The sequence below is a fragment of the Anas platyrhynchos genome, chromosome 2 (assembly GCF_047663525.1).
Source record: "Anas platyrhynchos isolate ZD024472 breed Pekin duck chromosome 2, IASCAAS_PekinDuck_T2T, whole genome shotgun sequence".
In the NCBI taxonomy this organism is placed as follows: Eukaryota; Metazoa; Chordata; class Aves; order Anseriformes; family Anatidae; genus Anas; species Anas platyrhynchos.
The window spans coordinates 74,452,259-74,467,172 of record NC_092588.1 but is presented as its reverse complement, the minus strand read 5'-3'; positions in this window follow the sequence as shown (position 1 = coordinate 74,467,172).

Genomic DNA, 14,914 nt, shown 5'->3' with positions numbered 1-14,914 from the left:
GGGCCCCCTGAAAGGCAGCACATTCTTCTTGTCTATCAATTGCGAGTCCATCCCTGCTTCCACCTCCCCCAGAGTTCTGTGCACCATCTGCCAGCTCGCTGAAGGTTGTGCTCTGCCCCTTCATCCGTGTGTTACACAAAGATGTTAAACAGGAGTAGACCCAGCATTGACCCCTGGAGCACACTCCTAGTGACTGGCCTTCAGCAGAGTTGGTGCCTTTGGAGCACAGCAGACCAGCCAGCTTTCAGTCCACCTTACTCTCTACTAATCCAACCAGTACTTTTTCAGCTTCTCTATGCAGGATGTTATGGGAGACAGTGCTGAAAGCCTTTCCAAACTCAAGATAAACAACATCCGCTGCTCTCCCCTCAGCCACCAAGACAGTCATCTCATTATGGAAGGCAGACAGGCTGTTCAGACATGATTTCCCTTTCATAAATCTGCGCTGACTACTCCCAAACATATTCAATGTGTCATTGCAGTCATCTTGAGGTGGATAAGAACCCATATCTCTGCTTATAACTGCAGCCACAGATCCTGAGTTTCTTACTGGTATGATATGATATGCCAGTCTGCAGAGAAGTATATTGTGAGAGGGAGTTTTGGAAGTAAACTGGAATTTCATAATAAAGTGCTCGATGACTTAGAAGAAACCTGCTTTAGTTAACCCAAAAATTCACATTACATTTTCTATTCATACACCACCTAAGCAAGAGCTCATCCAAGAAAATCATATTGTCCTCATACCAGAAACAAGTCTGCAAGTGCTGACATGCTGGTAACAGGCTGTCACACAACTTGTTCTGTCATGCTTCTTTTGAGTGTTATTTCAAAAAAAAAAAAAAAAAAAGTTCTGAAGTTCATTACAGAACTTCACTTGTATTGATGTAATGTGTTTATTATTTCCCCTTTTGCAGTGGAGCAAAAGAGGCAATTTCTGAACTACCATTTATACTCCCTGTCAATGTACTGCTGGTTTAACAAATGATGACAAAAGTTGATTACTCTCCAATAATTTTGATTGTTATAAATAAATATATTATTATGCAAAGTAAACCCTAGCACATAAGAACAGGATACTATAAAAAGTAAAGTGATATTGATATAAGAGGGGGAACTCAGCAGGCACAGTACATATGAAGCAAAAGACTTTTCCCTAGAAATAAAGAATACTTTTAAGACCAGCTCTTCACATAAAGTCACTGAAGAGATACTTAAATATTAAAACTATATAATTTAAAACACATATAATGAGATCTTCAGACATGAACCCCTCTTCTAATTATTGGTAAGACAACCAAGAAATCAAGTTCGGTAAGTATCAGAAACACTGTCAAATACTACAGAATCTTATAAATGAATTTACTCCATCATTGTTCCTAAATAAAAAATAAATCTAAAAGCATATTTTTTTTCATTATGTTCAAAATTTTCTTCCATTTCAAAGGCTAACAATTCTGTTCTGCCTAAAATCACATCTATAACCTGTCCAGTTTTGTATACACAGGTTTCTTTCTGCATCCTCACTTGCACAATTTTTACTATGTTTGTTCTATGTGTGAGAAAAAAGGCAGATCATCAAAAACTACATGAAAAGAGTTCCTCTCATCATTTTTATTGATTTTAGATGTCATAGAGTAGAACAGACTCTAGAGAGTTTGATCAAGGCCTGACCTAGAAAGAAATTGCTACCTTTCTTGAAAAAAGTCCACCCAGCAAAAATGACAAAATGCCAACAGGCTCAAACAAACAAACAAACAAAAAACGAACAGAACTGAAACTCTTCAGTTTGTCATTTTGATTCCAAATCACATCTGAAAATCTTGCATTTAGAGTAGACTGTGGGTGAACTGCTGAGGAGTGAAGAGCCAGGCAGCCAAACAGCTAGAAACAAGACAGAAAGAGACTTAATATTCTTTGAAAGCTACATCAGTGTTGGCACCTTTATGTGAGGTGTCTCACTTTTGGTGTACCAGCATTCTGCAGTAGAAAAAGACTTGTGGAAAATTCCCTCTAATTCTAAAGCCAGTGACTGTGACTGTACTCATGTCTGCTCTTTTTCCCTAATGTATACTGCTTGCAGAAAGGTTCAGAACAGATACTGAGAAAATACAGAAAAACTACAACAAAGCCAACAAAGCTGTAAAACTTTCTAAAGCAAAACCAGAATTTGTTAAAAAGAGACTAATTTTATTCTGCTGATTCTCTCTGTAAAAAGGTAATACTTCTAGAGTTGGAAATGGAAATCAAAACTTTGAAAAGTTACATTGGTGTTTGTATGGATATATCCTCTTAGAGGCTTTCAAGACAGCTAGACATGTCCAAAACTGACCTGAGGTAGTGCTGGTGAAAGGGATGCTCTGAACAGGAGGTTGGACTAAGGATCTCCAGAGAAGGATTTCTTCCAAGCAACAGATCCCAACTCTGCCTTATTTTCACCTTGGAAAAAACAGTGTTGGAAAGGGAATCACAGGTTTAAACATCTCTGAGTGGTTCTAGAAGATTATATCATGAACTAATATCCTCTGAATACTAAGGCAACAGCTGCATTAAAATTAGTGAACTATGTTACCAAACCCTAGCTACAAATATAAAAGAAAACAGAATATAAATTCAAACTGATTTATACTAATTTTTATTTTATATAATACAAAATGAAGCTGATTTCACAGTTCATTTTGAGTAGAATATAAAATTATGATGTATTTCCTTTTGATACCAACAGTGCTTATCATTTTCAATTTAATGCATACTTTTAAAAGAAGTGTAAGGAAAATTTTGGACTTTCCCATTTTAATCTGAGAATGTTTATTCAAAGCTAAGTTTGTCACAGATACAAAGAACTCAATCAGTGTTTGAATTTTATTATTTATCTGCTCTAAAATCTTCCATGGCATATGACAGGGCTGTCTGAGAGGAAAAAGGGGCTGTACAGGCCAGATAAAGTAACATGGTACAAGGATAGAGATCATTATCTCAACCTTTCTAAATTGAATCCTGCTAACACTTGGCATGCAAGCTGAAAAAACAAAGACCTGACTGCCAATATTTGCTAATCATTTGAATTCACTAAATCCCTTGTGTGTTAGGAAAAATACAGGACAAATTTAAAGTGCACATTTAAATACACAAACTTTTCAAGACCAAAGGGTGAATTTAAACAACTTTCTGGTGTTGTGCAGTACCACACTACAAAAAAGAGTTCAAACGCTATATCTGTATTTCCATGTAATTCATAATGTAAATGGACTCAAAGTATAAAAGAATATAAAAGACTTGATAAGAAATACAGGTCTTCTAGCTGTCCAAAATGACAGTGCTGTGCTTAGTGCTTCCTCCCTCATCATTTCTACTGTGAATGACTAAACTGCATGAAAACTTTGAAAAGTTAGACTCCTGAAACTTCTGACATATTTGCCTTAGTCAGACTTGACCTGTTCCCCCACATAAATCATGACAGCTGATAAGAAATGTTCTTAGGTGTTTTCTGCACCTACAGAATCCATTAGCTATATATACCGTCTTCCCCATCCACGCATCACTATCTGCCAACAGCTGTGTTTACTTTCCCAATTGTAGGAAGGACAATTTGCTTGCTTACCTGGGCACATGAAAGTGCACAAATAACTGTGCTTTGCACCTAGCTTGATATGATCAAACATAATCATTTCATGGAAGACTTTAGCTTGAATGTCATCTAAACTCCTTCCTCTGTCCCTCTGAAGGCTAACTTCAAAGTCTAGACTGGGTTGCTCAAGACCCAGTTCTGGCAAGTGTCAAAAATCCCCAAGGATGGAGATTTCACCAGCTGCTTTGTGCACCTGCTCCAATTCATGCTGCTCCAATTTGTGCTGCTCCCCTTTTAGTGGTAGAGTCTTCCCTGCCCACACAGAACCAGGCTGTAACAGAGATATGTCCACTAGCTTGCAAACTTCTCTCACACAATCATTTCCCAGTTCTGATGGAATATAATGTCCCAGAAGTGTAGAAGAAACAGCAGCTTCTGAGAAAGGGAAAGGAAAAGCTGGGAACGTATACGTGGGAACCATGACCCCTCTCATGAAGACAAAGTGCAGATGTTAGTCTGTGCTGTAGGAGTAGTCCAACTGGAAACCATCAAGAATTCGTATGTGATAAAACTGACGGTTCCAGCAGGAACATGTCCATGTGATCCAGCAGAGTGTAGAAGCAGACACCCAAACAGTAAATCCCAGGCAAATATGATCTCATTATCTCTGCTGAAGGGCAACATTTGTGCAGAGCTATGCACAAACTCACATAACGCTATCTCCTTTGGCACCTTTGCCAGTCTGGCAGCCTGATGCTGCACAACCAAATATATCTACCTGCAGGGTGAAAATGGTTTCTTTGCCTTCTGTAAAGTGGGCATTCACCATAAAGTTATCTAAAGACAACACAGTGTATACTTTGCCATTTTAATAAAAACAAAGGCAAAAAAATAGAGGAAAATCTTGCATTGAATGTCTCAGGATAACAGTGAATAAGATGCAGATTACTCCAGTTACTGTAAGACATATTTCAATCTCGCCTATAAACTACTTCATTTAAAACCAATTTTTTCTCCCCAGTCAGTCTTTATGCTAGCATCAAGTATGATCAGAGCTTACATGCAAAATAGACATTACTTGGCAGGTTTATTTACTGCTGCAGAGCAAAATGAGTGGACAGATGAGATGTAATCAAATGAGTGTGAGCCCAGAATAGCATAGAGCTCAGCATCTTGGATCATTCCATAAGACTGAACTGCTTAAAACTACGTGTTCCATCAGAAGAGAACACAGAAGACAATAAAGCTCAGATGATAAAGGAGACAGTTCAAATGAAACACCAAGTGAACAGAGGACATCAGAATAAGCAGACAGGACCACTGTAAGGACCAAGAAGAAAAGCACCTGGGCTCTAAACCCTTGACCATCACCCCAAGAGCCACGGGTGTTCTCTTGATATACTCCAGGTCCCCACTGGTGACATCACTGATGGCCTCATGAAAGATCAGCAGAGGTTAATAGTCTGAGGGCTGGAAAGGCCTCAGGAGTCTCTCCACAACTTCTGGAATGGGAGCACCTCACAAACAGCAAAGTTCTCCAGGTGACACATCAGGTTGGCAGATGGGGGCCTCCCGTCCCCCTCAGCAAAGGGTATCCTTTTATTTTCATTCACCCCCTATTCCTGGTGCTGCTGCACGGCTGCATGGCATAGGCAGCTGCCACAGGCAGGACGACGGGGTTGGAAAAACATTTGTTGGCTCCTAGAAGTTGGTGTCAGCTCACCCAAAGAGCAAAATGGGTGGAAAATACTGATTCCAGACAAATCTGGACAGACAGAATGAAATGTAGTGGCAGAGTAATCTCCCCTAGAGTAACAGCAACAACAGTTATTTGGCTGCAGCAAGCATGGACACTGAATGTCTATCAGATTTGTTGATTCAGTAGAGCTGGTAACACAGAACACTAAACCTAACCAATCTTAATGTACAGGCTGCTGACAAATACCAACAGCAGCAAGTTCACACTTGAGATCAGTACAAAACAGTAGGCCTATAGCAAAATCTTGTTTCAGAATACTGGCCTGCATTCTTGGTAAACAGATGAGAGGGATTTCTCACAATCCATCCCTCCAAATTAATGTCTGCTAACCATGCCACCAACATAAATGCAAAGTTATTTCAGCAATCTCCTAAAAGCTGGCTTTGAAGGTGTCTTGGCTTCTCATGTACAACCATAAGGAAAAGCTGTAAAAAAATTCTTCTCAGATATTTTATTATTTATTTTATTCACTTCTGGTGTTTCTTTGCAGTATGTAAGGAATTACAAAAACCAAAAAGATATCGCAAATTGAAAGCACACAGGCCCCACTGATCTCTTGATAAGAACCTGAGAATGTGAAACTGAGAGAGATGGTTTTGAATGTGTCAGCATATGAATGGTTAGCACAGAAATGGAAGAAGCAACAGGCTGTGTAGAAATGTAGTGCCAAACATGGACTCTGGGGACCAGATCTGTAACAACTGTCTGTGACCAAAGAGACTCTGAAGAGCTTATTTTGAGAAATGTACCCGATTCATGTGCTATGTAACACATGCTTGCCTAAATCTCCTACCAAAAGAGAAGAGAACCATTCCCCTTTACTTCAAGAAGCCTAGGTAAATTATTATAGAGACAGTCTTCAGAGAGTAACAGAGCATCTTAAACAGATCAGCTTGAGGTTTATGTCGTAGATGACACAATTCTGTGCAGAGTATGTCTCATTATTTCATAGACAGATCAAAATGTTCATATAACTAGTGTTATACCAGACAGAGTTTGGAAAAGACCATGAGGAAAAAAAGAACGAGAAAAGTGTCATTTAATAATATTTTTTACTTAAATATAAAAAAACATGACGAACCTTAAAATAAATAAACATGGTTATTGACTTCAAATGCCAAGACTTCAACTTTTAGCTACCTTTGGTATACTTTTTAAGCATATAATTGTTTTTTTCCAATACATATGCACACAAATATTTAGCCCTTCCTGCCTTGCCTTGCCTTGCCTTGCCTTTGCCTTGCCTTCCTTGCCTTGCCTTCCTTGCCTTGCCTTGCCTTTGCCTTGCCAGAAGAGAAGAGAAGAGAATTCAGTTTTACTTTGTCTAAGCATATACAGCTAACAATGTTGCTCTTCTTCCACAAGTCAATGGTCATTTTTGATATTTCTGCTTGTGAAAGACTCCAGTGTTGATTTCCTATTAAGAGCAAAACAGAGCTCTGAAAGTACTATTGAAAAAAAAAATAAAAAATAAAAACAAAAATCAGATAGAACAGACATTAGAAACTAGAGAAGCCATTAAAAACTGGAGAAGCAAATCCAGACTAAAATCTGATGTAGACTACATTTCTTCATTACCAAAAATAGTGGAAATAGACATCATGTGTACATTTGTTCTCTCCCTCTGTGGGAACAGGAGAAATGGCCATGGTCTTGCCAAATGAAGGTTAATGGTCTGACGACTTGCTTTTTTTCCTCAGTCTATGAGTTAACATCATTGAAAACTATGATCTTGCAAAGTAAAAGGGCTGCATCAAATTTCAGCTTATATAGTTCAGAGCAGATGAGCTGAAAACTGAAAAAGCCTTACCAGAACTTTATGAAATAACATACTCTTGTTTTCATGGAGCTCTCTTGGCCAAACTAGGCAGTCCTGGGGAAAGAAGATCAGAAGATAAGCAAATTATCAACAATTGAATTGAAGATTCTCATGCTGAAGGCTGGATAAGCAACATTTTGCTCTCTGAAGACCTAATACCAACTCACTTCCTCAATACCACAGAGATGTGATTTTTGCAAGTAAGTTTTTAAGTAATTACACCTACTGTCTTAATCTTACACCGACTGTCTTAGAACCCTACTACCTAGGAATCGGAGCAAGAATTTCAGGGATTTCTGATGTTAATGTGTAAGTACTAATATGAATTAAAATTATACCGTCCTTCAGCCCCAATCAAATGAATAGTCAGAAACCTGTTTAGTTCATCATTTTTTCTCTCAAAAGAAAATTAAAAAAAAAAAAAAAGAAAAAAAAGAGGTTGAATAAAATACAGAATGCTTGGTATTTCATTGTTGGTATTTTCCAGTTTTTTAGTGAAATTGCTTAAATTTTCACCCTCAAGGGCAGTAATAAAACAGTAATAAAAATTTACAATTTGTGGAGATGAAGGAGAGATCTCCTCAAGGTAGAACCTGAAGATGCCTTGTTTTAAAAACAAGATGAATATTCAGGTTGTCAATGTTATCTGTGATCTGGATAGCTGACCCCACGTGATGACCAGTCTTGTCCCCAGAACTACTAACTAGAATGGCAGCACACCACATCTACTTGCATTGATAAAAACAAGCAGAAGCTTAGAAAGGAGTCACAAGATATTAAGCATTTCAGATCTCATCTTTTTCCTTTTATTATTAAAAGGAAATCTATTTTTATTTATTCCTATTATTATAAAAGATACAGAACTCAAGCAGTTTGGCTTCCTCATTTAAAGTAAATGACATTATATTCCCTTAACATTTTAATAGTTTTTACCTAAGTTGCTATGCATCCTTATTGACCAAATTCAAAAACGAAACCAAATAAACAAAACAAACAAACACAAACACACACACACAAAATCCTTTTATTGCCTCTTACAGAAAATAAATAAATAAATAAATGTAGATAAATAGACTTAAGGCTGAATGTTTAATTGCTTTTGTGCAGTGGGTACATATTTTATTTATACAACTGATATCATACCTGATCAGTTTGCTTCAGTGCTATCCTGCAAAAATATATCAAACTTGATACAGATAGTCTGTAGTTGTCTAATGGTATGCAAAAGGTTTCCTAAAATTATATCAAAGCTGATTTATCCTGGTATTTTGGAATTCCCCAACTATGGCATTCTGGGAAGAAGCAATGCTTGGCTTAGTTAGTGTTATATTCCTGCTGTTCAAAAGGCCATTTTCCTCATAAATGAAAGAAATGCCATAGCTAATTCTATTCTATTAATATCTTGATATGGAAGACTCAGTCTGTGATTTTTCAAGACAACAAAGAATCTGTTGCTCTTAAGCACCAAATCTCAAAACTAAAGTTAAGCCCTACTAAGTATATACATCAAGATGTTGCGTGCAAGCCTGGAATAAAAGCATCAGTTTTGAAAAACAAATTACTGCTTTAGAAATATTTTCAAACTCATTGCTGTGCTTTTTTTTTTTTTTTTTTTTTTTGAAATTTTATTAGCAGCAGTTTCACTACAAAAGAGTAGATCTCTTAGAAAATTAAATAGGGCATAAAGATTGATGAGTCTTTTTTGTAAGATGTGACTGTGGCTACACTATGAATTTGCTTTACCTTCTGTTGAAGATCAATTCGCCCATAGGTCAATACAAAAGATTTCTGCTACAAGGGTTTTAAGAGGCTACTTTAGGCCTCAGACAAAATAAATCATAAATCAAGAAGTCTATCTGTCACTGCTTCCAAAATGAAGCTAATTCTACCAGCCAAAAATGATAAATAGAATCACTTGAGGTTAAATTTGTTAAACAGTCTCTGGCCTTTGCAATCATTTTCAGCCCTTTTAAAATTATTGTGACCTTAAATCAATGGACAGTCTCATGTTGTCTTCTCCCCTGCTGTTTTCTTTTAAAGTGATCTTCTATTTACTTCTGAACATTGCTATGATACTTTCAACTCCCCTTACAAAGGGTAACACAATGCTTTATGTGTATTCTCTTGAGTTGTCTTTCTGTTTGTATGGTACCAGTGCTATTGAGACATGTCCACATGAGCTTGAATAATACCAAGAATACAGCCACAGAAATCAGACTAAAACGAACTATAGCTCTTACATTCTTTCTCTGATCCAGTGGTAAAAATAAAACTGTAGAAGAAAGAAGAGAAATATATAGGTAATGACTGGTAAGAGGAATGGACTGCATAAAAAAAAAATTTACAGAAATGGGTTGCAAGCTAGATTTGAGTGCAGAGGACAATGGATGATAGTAGTAATTATCCATTATGACAAATTCAGAATGGGACACTACAAATAATGTGTTTGATCATCTATAATAAAAATACAAGTGACTTCTTTTATGCTTCACCCTTAACATTGGGATATTTTCACCGATGATTTCATAAAAGACTTGGAATACAGAGAGCTTGTGCCATCCATGCACAATCTCTAATTCAGGATAAAAGAAATCCATCCAAATGAACAAATTTCTTGACAGTATTACTTGCTCATAAGTTCTCTTACTGTTCTCTTTTGATATGTCAACATATTTTGACTTGTTTTAATCAAAGTAACAATTTCCTTGAAAGCAATTAGATTTACTTTTTTTTTTTTTTTTTTTTTTTTTTTTTGCTTTTTTCCCAGTAAATCTGTGCTGTTCTCAGTCTTTTATTTCTCTGAAACTATATCACCCAGCTTCTTTCAACATCACCCAAGGTAGCACTTCCAAAAACCTTAGGGAATTTTCATCCTTCCCCACCTTAAAGAAAGGAGGTATAAAAATGTATTTTCTGGCACTGCAGCTGCTCAAGGTCCTGTTAATTAGTGAGAAAAAAAAAAAAAAAAAAAAAGGTTTTATTTAAGAACACAAGAGTGTTTGAGGAGCACAAGTGCCTACTGTTGATATAGTCGGTATCACACGTTGCAGGCTGCACTTACTCTCCCAGAGAGATACTAAGACCCACTGCTGAAGGCGACATACATGCCATTCCCAAACCTTCTGGCTTACCAGGAACAAAAGTTGGCCAGAAAGCATTCATCTTCCAAAGCATGTCATTGATTGTGTTAGCACAGCACATTTCTGTACTGAAACGTCCCATACTGCTGACTTTGTCAGAATTTTTATCTAACATCAACTGCAAGTTACTGACTGCAATATAGCAGAGTCCCTAGCAGCTGACGACAGCAGCTGATGACAGCACAAGATCCCCTGCCTCCTCAGAAAGCAAGTCCACTTGTGGCAGAACTGCCTTTGTCTAATTCCTCTACTACAGTTTTCTACCTGAGATAAACTGGGCAGCCTGTCTCAGGAAAGTCACTGTGTTTACTCTGAACGGTGTGAGAAATGAATCACAGGCAGTTTGTGGCTCGTTTAGATCAAGAGTCCCCTCTCAACCCCAGCATGCAGCAAGGAGACAAAATCTGAGAATAAAAAACAAGTACACTGAAAATTAATACTCATGACTCTTTAGATACATTACTCCCACTGTAATGATCCTTCATATCCTTTCTTGAAAAAAGGCTCTTGTACATGTCTTAGGTAGATTTACAACAACAGAAATCTGTGTAAACTACATTGATCATTGAGTACTTATTTGCTGTCTTGCCAGGGCTTGATTTTTCTTTGCTCCTGGGTGATGATAAGAACAGGAAAAAGAGGATGCAGACTCTTTTTCTGTCATCTTGCACATGACCAATGCTGGAGATGTGTATTATGTACATACTTTCTTGATTTCCCTTGACAGGATTTTTTTAATATGGAATTAAATAAATTCAAATGATGACACAGCTATCTACATCGTATTCTCTAGGAGGTCACTAGCATCAGTGCTAGAGAAAATATTTTTCTCTTTTTTCTCTTCTCTGAACAGCCTATGAGGAAAGAAAAAAAAGGGCATACTCTCTGTAGAAGGCAACCCAAAACATACAGAGATTCTCTGGTATAAGCTCAGAGACGTGAAATCAATCCATTAAGACATGAAGAAAGCATTTATCCTAAAAGAAAATTGATTTTATTGCAATCATCCCTGAAATATACAGCAAGAGATAAGAAAGAGTTCTTCCACTGCTAACTCCTCTGTCTTTCAGCCGTATCTATATGCTTCTCTACACTTTATTGCAACAGTAATACCAGAGATATTCTATGAGAAAAAGGGAAAGAATGCCAGCCTAGATGCTATCATTGTGAATATTGTCATGAAACACAATAATGAATGGAAATTATGAGATATTTTCAGGAAGCAGAATCACCACTAGAAGAAGGTACATTCAAATCCAAACATTGAAATGCAGATGGATACCTCCTGGAATGAAGAAGACAGCCACAAGTATGTGCAGAAGAGACAGAGGTTATCACTGGAATAAATGAATCTGCAAAAGAAAAGTGTGTATGCAAAAGTGCAAGCACAAAGAAACAAGAGAGACAGAAGGAAATACAAGAAAATGGAAAGAGAAAACAGTTAAATCTTTTCAAAGATTCAGCATGGTTACATTATAGAAAAAGACCTTTTTATTCCGGCTTTTTCATATAAATAACACCTACAGTTGACACTAAAGTATTATACAAGTATTATGAGGCAAGGAGGTGGTTTGTGCAACCTGACAATGGAGGAAGGGCACCAAACTAGATAAAATGTTGTATCAAAATGTGCATAATACTATGATATATTTGAAACACCTTGATTTACAGTGGGTCACATTTATACTTAGAGCTATGCAGAACATTAAAACTGGTTGGTTAGCAAAAGTTATATATTTGTGAAGATTTTATGTATTTCAATGAGAAAATCATTTTAAGCAACTGTGTTGCCCTAAGTAACCGTAATTCATGAGTGAGGGAAGTAAGAATATCACAAAAATTCTTTGGCAAAATGAAATATACATCCTAACAGCAATTTATTTGCTATGTCATCACATATGATAAAACATGAGTTGGCATGCTGTGCGTACAAGGCGATGACAAATTGTGTGAAAGAGTTGTGAAACAGTTCGTTTGACCATTTAGCAATCACCATGTCATAACTACGAGAATTTACAAAGTCCCTCGCTGACAGGAGTATATGCATTCAAAATCTGTGAGTCCTTTAATTGGAAGTAGTGTCATAGTTTAGCCCTGGTAGGCAGCTAAGCACCAGAGAGCTTCTCACTCACTTCCCATCCTACTAATGGAAAAGAGAATCAGAAAAGCAAAACTAAGAAAACTCATGGGTTGAGATAAAGACAGTTTAATAAATGGAGAAAAAAAAAAATAAAACGATGCAAAAGCAATCACTCGTCACCAGCTCACTGATACCCATCCAGTCTCTGCGCAAGGCCCCCTTGGAGGCCTCCTTTCCCGCTACACACACACAGATTTTATTGCTGAGTGTGGTGGTTGGTGTTATACCACGTGGAACATCCCCTCTGTGGTCAGTTGGAATCAGCTGTCCTGGCTGTGTCCCCTCCCAACCTCTTGCCTATGGCAACTTACTTGCTAGAGACAGCAGCATGAGAAACAGAGAAAGCTTTGATGTGGTGAAAGCTCTGTTCAGCAAATGCTAAAATATCTGTCTGTTATCAACAGTTTTGGGCATAAATCCAAAATACAGCACAATATGGGGCTGCTACAAAGAAAATCCACTCCATCTCAGCCAGATCCAATGCAATCTCCACCTTTTGTTCCATGTCATTTACATCATGCTCAGGTCCCACACTACTCAATGCATCCTCATTAACAACCCTCACCCCTTTCCTATCCTTTACCATACATGTACATATATACTATAGTACACTATATACTATACTTGTATGTATGTACAAGTGTTAGTCCTTCAGTCTATAGACCAACCCTGTAAATTCCACTGTTAGCCTCCACTGTGCATCAGACTTTGACATTACCCATGTGGGACTATTAAAGGGTGAACAAATCGTGTTATCACTCCCTGGCTCTCCAGTCAACAAATCAGCTCCTGGTTGGGGCCCAGGGAATCTCAGCTGGTGCAATATTGTTGTCGTGGTAGAATTTGACACCTGCTGCCCTTCAAACCACAGCAGGTAATCTATGCCAAGGCTGCGGTGAGGCTGGACACAACAAGTTGCTTTTGCCACTTGTTCATACCTTAGCCCACAACATGTACAGCTATCAGGATGTCACAGAGAATGGCCTCATCTTCAATCATCTTAAAAATCAAACAGACAAAAGGGAGAAAGAAAGCAATTCTGAAGAATACTTCTGTCCATTTTATAGATGAAAAACTGGTATCCCATTAGAAATATCTGATGATAAACTGAATATCACAATAGAAATTTTAGGCAGATCCAGGAACTAAAAACTTGAATCTGAATTTGGTAATGTGCACTTGTAAAATTACGACATCTTTTCAAATGCTAAAGCAGACTCAACTTGTTGTGGTTTGTTACCTGTTTTCAGTTACAAACCTCTAAGTAAACAAAATAAATCAGAACCAGTGTGTTCACTGGTTTGTGGGTTTTGTGGTGGTTTTGTGGTGTTTTATTTGTTTGTTTGTTTTTCATATAAAGAGCATTTCTAACTCCAACTAAAAGCATTGCAAAGTCATAATTAATTTTAATGATGTTCTATATCTCTCTCCTAGAATAAAGGAAAAGTAAATTTAAGGTCATCAGCAGCTGGTAGTAAGTCCATGTTGAACCTTATTCTGTGTCATGCAGCTTATGGTCCAGATATCTCATTGTTTTTAGATATAACATATTATAGCTTTAGTAACAAGCTGATAAGTCTTCAAATACACACTTATTTCTCTGTATGTACATGGTTTGGATATCTGGCTTATTTCTACTTCTTGTATAAGCTCCCCTCCCAGTTTGATGTTCTTGGTTACAGATCCAGATGGTCAAGCTGTCCCATGAGAACGCTGGTTCTTAAGATCTTTCGCCTTTGGGGATGCCTGTGGACAGGACATACAGTACTTCCAGGGTCATACAATACTTCTACAGATGCCACAATCTTCTTTTTTACTGCACTGGGCTATAGTCTTAGAGAAAGCACTCACATGCAGAGACCAAAGCAATGTGAGACCAAAGCAATATCATGACCCCTCAAGGCCCCTCTGCTATACAGAACCTTATGTGGACTGCACAGGGAAGAAATAAATAAATTCTCACAACCATTGCATTCCTCATGTCATCAACAGCAAGTGGCCTCATACAGTCTCATCTTTATCTCAGTGCCATTGCATGATGGACGGTGTAGGATCTCAGACTTGTGGTGGAACAAGAAATAGTTCTCAAAATGGTAACAAAAAAAAAATCTATCAGAATGATACTGGGCATAGCACATGTTCTAAATGCACTACAGAAAGTCATCAATCTACACCAACAAGAACATGAATGCCTTAGCCATCTATTGATATGTACTTTGTACTTGAAACTGTCAGAGATATCTACTGCACTTCAACATTACAACAATTAACTATCATCAAGATCATCATTAACTACCATCATTTAGATGCATTAGAAATTTAAGTGATCATCTGAAAGTCATGATTACCTGGATCTCTCTCTAATTCAAAGCTGAATGCCCTGCAGTGCTATATAGCCTAAAAATATATATATATTCAAAAAAATAGCAATGTAATCATTCTTTGCTGAAGTCCAAAATTAAGAATAAAAAAAAATAAAAATAAAATT